We start from the raw sequence: 8,107 nt of genomic DNA, 5'->3' as shown, positions 1-8,107 counted from the left end.
ATCTATTTAGAGAGTCAATAGGAATTGGTTATTTGCATGGTTAGTCATAAAATCCTACATAAAACTTATGGATCACTGAATATGATATGTTTGATTCCTTGCAATAGTTTTGCAATATAGAGATGGCAATATGTGGGAGGTACTAGTAAACGGTTGTGGTTAGTAAGAATATTGGTGTTAAGGTTTGTGATTCCCGAAGCATGCACGTATAGTCTCTCGTTATGCTATGAAGTTGGAGCATGATTTATTATTGATTGTCTTCCTTATGAGTGGCGGTCGGGGACGAGCGATGGTCTTTTCCTACCAATCTATCCCCTAGGGGCATGCATAGTAGTACTTTGCTTCAAGGGCTAATAAACTTTTTAATAAGTATATGAGTTCTTTATGACTAATGTGAGTCCATGGATTATACGCACTCTTACCCTTCCACAATTTGCTAGCCTCTACGGTACCGTGCATTGCCCTTTCTCACCTCGAGAGTTGATGCAAACTTCGCTGATGCATCCAAACCCCGTGATATGATACGCCCTATCACACATAAGCATTATTATATCTCTCTCAAAACAGCCACCACACCTACCTATTATGGCCCTTCCATAGCCATTCCAAGATATATTTCCATGCAACTTCCATCGCTTTCTTTTTGATGACTTGAGCATTCATTGTCATATTGCTTTGCATGATCGTAAGATAGCTAGCACGATATTTCCATGGCTTGTCCGTTTTTTGATATCGTTGTTATGCTAGATCATTGCACATCCTGGTACACTACCAGGGGCATTCATATAGAGTCATACTTTGTTATAGGTATCAAGTTGTAATTTCTATTTCTTTTGAGTTATAAGTAAATAGAAGTGTGCTGATAATCAATTTTCATTATTAGAGCATTGCCCCAGTGAGGAAAGGATGATGGAGACGATGATTCCCCCACAAGTCAGGATGAGACTCCGGACAATGAGAGAAAAAATATATAAAAAAGAAGAAAAAAAGAAAAGAAAAGGAAAAAAGGAAAAGAGGGGAAAAAGGAAAAAAGGAAAAAAATAAAAAAGAAAGAAATAAATAAGAGAGAAGGGGCATGCTAGTTCCACACTTGTGCTTCAAAGTAGCACCATGTTTTTCATATGGAGAGTCTCCTATGTTGTCAGTTTCATATACTAGTGGAAATTTTTAATTATAGGATTAGATGCACACCCACTTAGTTTCATATCGAGCTTTCATACACTTATAGCTCTTGGTGCATTCGTTGCATGGCAATCCCTAGTTCCACACTTGATGGGCCTAAAGAAAGCTCTTGGGTTAGCCGCATCGATGTGAGACTTTCTTACTTTTTTGTCTTCTCTATATTTACCTCTGTCATCATACTCTATTCCACCTGTAGTGCTATATCCATGCATGGCTTGCACTCATGTATTGCACGAGGGTTGAAAAGGCTGAAGCACGTTAAAAAGTATGAACCAATTGCTCGGCTTGTCATCGGGGTTGTGCACGATAAATACTTTGTGTTAAGAAGACAAAGCATGACAAGACTATATGATTTTGTAGGGATAGCTTTCTTTAGCGTTGATATTTTGAAAGACATGATTGTTTGTTGGGATGCCTGAGTATTGATGTCTTTATGTCAAATTATAGACTATTGCTTTGAATCACTTATGTCTTAATATTCATGCCATGATTAGATGTATGATCAAGTTTATGCTAGGTAGCATTCCAAATCAAAAATTATCATTTTTTATCATTTACCTACTCGAGGATGAGCAGGAATTAAGCTTGGGGATGCTGATACGTCTCTATCATATCTATAATTTTGATTGTTTCATGCCAATATTATACAACTTTTATAAACTTTTGGCAAGATTTTATATGATTTATTTATACTAACATATTGATCCAGTGCCCAGTGTCAGTTCCTATTTGTTAAATGTTTTTTGTTTTGCAGAAAATCCATATCAAACGAAGTCCAAACGCGATAAAATTTATGGAGAATTATTTTGGAATATATGTGATTTTTGAGACTTGGAATCAACGCTAACGGAGGCCCACGGCCTCCATAACCCACCAGGGCGTGCCAGACACCCCCTGGCGCACCCAGGTGTCTTGTGCCCACCCCATAAGGTAGTTGGGGACCTTATTCTGGCGCAAGAAAGATAATTTATGGAAAAAATCATGTAAAAGTTTCAGCGCAATCGGAGTTACGGATCTCCGGGAGTTTAAGAAACCGTGAAGGGCAAGATCCGGGGAACGCAAAACAGAAGAGAACAGAGAGGGAGATCCAATCTCGGAGGGGCTCCCGCCCCTCCACCGCCATGGATGCCATGTAACAGAGGGGTAACTCTCCTCCCATCTAGGGGGAGGCCAAGGAAGAAGAGGAAGGAGGGGGGCTCTCTCCCCCTCTCTCCTAGTGGTGCCGGAGTGCCGCCGGGGCAAGGATCATGACGGCGATCTACATCAACAATCTTGCTGCTGTCAATACTAACTTTCTCCCCCTCTACACAGCAGTGTAACACCCCTTATCCCGTTGTAATCTCTACTTAAACATGGTGCTCAACTCCATACATTATTTCCCGATGATCTATGGTTATCCTATGATGTTTGAGTAGATTTGTTTTGTCCTATGGGTTAATCGTGAACTTTGTTGGTATGATTGTATATTTTATTTATGGTGCTTTCCTACGGTGCCCTCCATCTCGTGCAAACATGAGGGCCCCCCGTTGTAGGGTGTTGCAATATGTTCATGGTTTGCTTATTGTCAGTGTTGTGGGCACTAGTACTGCGAGGTGCTATACAAAAAGTTTTTAACCCCTTTCCGCGACGGCATTTGGAACCGTCGCCTAGTGATGAGTGTGGGCGATAGGGGATCCTTCCCACACGACCCAGAAACTGTCGGGATATGCCCTCCTGGCACACACGCTCGGCAAAATGAGGTCATGTGCGACCGACGAGCGCTCAAATACGGTTATACGTATAATGGTGCTAAAAAAATTCAATTATACAGGCGAAATCATTTCCAATCATAAGTACATCCCACACAGTCAGTCCCCGCTAAACGTTTCCGTTCATATATACATCCCACACAGTCGCTCCAAGGAAAACGTTTCTGTTCGCAGGTAAATGACACATAATTTTGCCCGTTAAATCGTTTGTTATAGCGTTTCCATTGCACACGACATTAACCATTTTATCATTTAAGTTATGGGATGCATCACACACGGTGCGTAAAACAAACTGTGTGGCAAAGGCTGTCCATCACAAACAGTTTTCAAGAGGATGTCGTGTGTGATTGTTCATTAATCCAACACGGTTTATTCCTAGAAACTGTGTGCGTTGCCTAAGGTCATCGCCCACGGTGTTTTCTCAATAACCGTTCGCAATAGAAAAACCCAATTAGCAGGCTATTTATCCTATTATTAATAATCCATTTATTAATATAATTGATATTTCATATTAAGCACACAATATATTTCATTTTCATAATTGAAATACATCAGAGTACAACATCATATAGCTTCAGCACTCAGCTACCCCATTACACAACTACACCAGCACCAAGTTTCACATGCAACATCTATAACCTTTCAAAATTAGCATCATAGACGGTACATAGACAGATGTATCTCATCTGGAAAACTGCTGAAGCAGAAGGCGGATATTGAACCTTCATTGATGTTGAAGGTGTTTGCAACTTTAGGCCAATGCTTGTAGATGATTGACCGTCCATCCTTCGTCCTCTTCAAGAACACTTCAATATTGAACCGTGGGTGTTGTATCAATACCTTCCTCACCTCCTGGCCATACAGGTGGTTTGGGAAGTAATCATCAGTGAACTGCTTTGAAAAGGCCTAAAAACAAGGATGTGCATAAATATATTCTCTTTATTGGAAATGGGGCAAAGGAATAAAAAAGGCAAGGTATAATAGTTAGTACCATCCTGTAGTGAACAGATGTGCGTAGATCTTGTTGTTTTTTGTCACTAATTTATTTATACTAACAATCTTTCTGAGTTTCTTGACTTGACTGATATTCATGGACAACTCATTTCCCATATGCAAAAAGGGTCAAACAGTGGGTCAAAACCTCTGACAGCAGGACCTACATGTGCAAGACCAAATTGTTAAAAACCTAAATATTAGAATGGTTCCTGCAATTGCAAAATAATGTGCTATTAGAAACGGACCATGCACGTGCTAACCTCGATTGTAAACCTCAGTGCTTCCCATTGTTTCCCTGTAACACATATAAGGTAGTTAGTCATCAGGTTAAGTAATGGTTCGCGTGCTATCAGTAAAATATGTTGATGAAAAATAAGCACACTGTAGATTCATCAGATTAATTCAAGCCACATGGAAAACCCATTTATCCAAACAAAGCATGATTAAGAACTAGGAAATACAACACTTGTATATGTTTCTCATGTATTAAGTGCGGCCAAATTCAATTTATTCCTCACATGGTATACAATAATAGAATGCACCCACAACAATTGGACATCGCATTGCAGAATTGAACCAAACAGATAACTAAACACCACAACAAATGAACCAAATGTTAACTGAGCACCACATTGCACAATATAACATACTCCTAATAGAAGATCAGATAGTTAACCAAACCAAGCATGCTTAACAACTTGGTAATATAACAATTGTATTTGTTTTTCATGTATTTAGTACAACCAAATTCGATTTACTTCTCACATGGTATACAATAACAGAATGCACCCACAACTATTGAACATCACATTGTAGAATTGAACCAAACTGTTAACTAAACACCACAACAAATGAGCCAAACATTAACTGAGCACCACATTGCACAATGTATAACCAAACCAAGCATGCTTGACAACATGGAAATATAGCAATTGTATTCGTTTCTCATGATATTTGTAAAGATAAATTCGATTTATTTCTCACATGGAAGACAATACAAAATTGCAGCCTGAAGAATTGAACATAAAAATTTGCAGAATTGAACCAAACAGTTAACTGAAGATGACAACTAACTAACCAAATAGTTAATAAGTGAGCACCACACTGCATGACATATAGAACATATACACTAGAACAACAGATTTCATGGTAAAATTAGATAGCACAATGCACTAGAATTTGTTAAAGAAAGGCAGGAGCAGCACACGCAACGGGTAAACCGAGCATGCTTAACCGGCATAGCTAGCAAGTGGCAAGCTCCTCCTCCAAGATCCAGGGGTCGGCACAAATGGTAGCCACCACGACCTCATCCACGCGTGCGACCCTGATTTGCATCTCCGCTGCCAAATGCTCCTTGAGATCCTGGCTATACTGCGTGCACCATGGCTTAGGGTGGCACTTATTTGGGGGAGGGGTCAGTAATTTAGGTGGAAGGTGTCGTGCCAGTGGTCGGGGCATGCGGGATGTGGAAGGATGAGGAGGATGGGGGTCGGGTGTGGATTACCTGCCTGTATAGACGAGGCCGAGCAGCGTGAAGGAGGGTCGTCGGTGAGGAGGCGGTGCTGCAAGCAAAGAGTGAAGGTTTCAACTTGGAAAGGAAGGAGGAAATAGGGGAAATGTGGCTTTTGGTAAGGGGGGAAGGTAGATATTTCCGTGGAAGCCGAAAATTTGGAATCGGTTCAGCGAAAAAACTGGCGCGCAAAGTGTCATCAGACACGGTCCCTTATTCAGAACTGTGTACGATATGTGAACATCACAAACGATTCAGATAGCTTAACCCGTGTGTGATGGGTTTGAATGTCAAATTTTTTTGTTCGAATTTCCCTAGTTACAGTGGTCATCCACGTCATTGCACAATTTGGGTACACAAAGGAGACTACAGCACACCTGGTTACAGTGTCAACATAGAACAACAGGAGTGTTGTGTTAAATTTTGGAATTTTCCGGGGTTCGTTTGGACATTTGTATACATTAGCTGGGTTTTCTAGGCATTTTATGTGCATAATTCAAATGTGAACTACATGCACATGCTCCAGTGCATATAAATTGGATGAAAAATTAAATTTGTGTCCTTGGTTGCATGCTTAGGTCCCATGCAAGAAATGGGAATGAATGTCAAACACCCTACCACCGTCACTCGGCCGCAAACATTGAGATACCTGGTTTTTAAATTATAGTAAATCCAAAACTCGTCTAAAATTCATGAAACTTGGCATGCTATCATGGAGCGGAATCAAACATGCCGTGGTAATTTTTTTATCCCATTTGGGGCAGGTTTGGGTATAAGCTTCTCACAAACCAGAGCTTCTCACAACAAGCGTGATGGTTTCGGTAGGGAACGTGCCACCTTTGGGGACGAAATGATATCCATTACCTCTTATTGCTTTTGAAAAATTTCTAGTGTCAACATAGAACAACAGGAGTGTTGTGTTAAATTCGTTTGGACATTTTTATACATTAACTGGGTTTTCTAGTCATTTTATGTGCATAATTCAAATTTGAACTACATGCACATGCTCTAGTGCATATAAATTGGTTGAAAAATCATTTTTTTGTCCTTGGTTGCATGCTTAGGTCCCATGCAAGAAATGGGAATGAATGTCAAACACCTTACCACCGTCACTCGGCCGCAAACGTTGAGATACCTGGTTTTTAAATTCTAGTAAATCCAAAACTCGTCTGAAATTCATGAAACTTGGCATGCTATCATGAAGCGGCATCAACATGTCGTGGTAAATGTTTTGTCCCATTTGGGGCAGGTTTGGGTATAAGCTTCTCACAAACCAGAGCTTCTCACAACAAGTGTGATGGTTTCGGTAGGGAACGTGCCACCTTTGGGGACGAAACGATATCTGTTGCCTCTTATTACTTTCAAAAATTTTCTAGTGTCAACATAGAACAACAGGAGTGTCGTGTTAAATTTTGGATTGTTTTCAGGGTTTGTTTTGACATTTTTATACATTAACTGGGGTTTCTAGGCATTTTATATGCATAATTCAAAATTGAACTACATGCACATGCTCCAGTGCATACAAATTGGTTGAAAAGTCAAATCTGTGTCCTTGGTTGCATGCTTAGGTCCCATGCAAGAAATGGGAATGAATGTCAAACACCCTGCCACCATCACTCGGCCGCAAACATTGAGATACCTGGTTTTTAAATTCTAGTAAATCCAAAACTCGTCTGAAATTCATGAAACTTGGCATGCTATCATGGAGCGGCATCAACATGCCGTGGTAAAATTTGTGTCCCATTTGGGGCAGGTTTGGGTATATGCTTCTCACAAACCAGAGCTTCTCACAACAAGCATGATGGTTTTGGTACGGAATGTACCACCTTTGGGGAAGAAAGTTTTATCTTTTGCCTTTTATTGCTTTCAAAAAAATTCTAGTGTCAACATAGAACAACAAGAGTGTTGTGTTAATTTTGGAATTTTTCGGGGTTCAGTTGGACATTTTTATACATTAACTGGGTTTTCTAGGCATTTATGCGCATAATTCAAATTTGAACTACATGCACATTCTCCAGTGCATATAAATTGGTTGAAAAATCAAATATGTGTCCTTGGGTGCATGCTTAGGTCTCATGCAAGAAATGGGAATGAATTTCAAACACCAGGGCACTGTTGATTGCCGGCAAAATGTTGAGATACTTTGTTTTTAAATTCTAGTAAATCCAAAACTCGTTTGAAATTCATGAAACTTGGCATGCTATCATGGAATGGCACCCGACATGCTGTGGTATTTTTTGTGTCCATTTTGAGAGAAGGCGCACTCGAATAACAGCTAACAAAGGCATTTTGAAACAAATAGTTGCCACTGTAACATCTCAAATGTTTTGTATAATTTAAATCATGTGCGTTCTTTTAACCATTCATGTGACACCACGCCTCACTCTTTTAATGGCTAGGAGGTGCCGTGCAGACATGTGCTTGAGTGCTTGACTAAACGGGAGGCGTGCGAGATGTACTCCAATGTGGAGGATCACTAGGAAGCGTGCGAGCTGTACGCCGCGTAGGCTCACTGGGAAGCGAGCCCTTTGACTTCCATGGCTGCCCGCCTTGCTCGCATCCTCTCCATTAATGGCGCCCAAGCCGCAGTTTAATACAGTTTTTAAATATAAAACACTCATCGCAAACGTTTTAATTAGAACACCCGTATGCAAACTGACAACTTCCCCAG

Source organism: Triticum aestivum, chromosome 6B (assembly GCF_018294505.1).
Source record: "Triticum aestivum cultivar Chinese Spring chromosome 6B, IWGSC CS RefSeq v2.1, whole genome shotgun sequence".
NCBI classification, from domain to species: Eukaryota; Viridiplantae; Streptophyta; class Magnoliopsida; order Poales; family Poaceae; genus Triticum; species Triticum aestivum.
The sequence above is the reverse complement of the archived record's forward strand: the minus strand, read 5'-3'. Positions refer to the sequence as shown.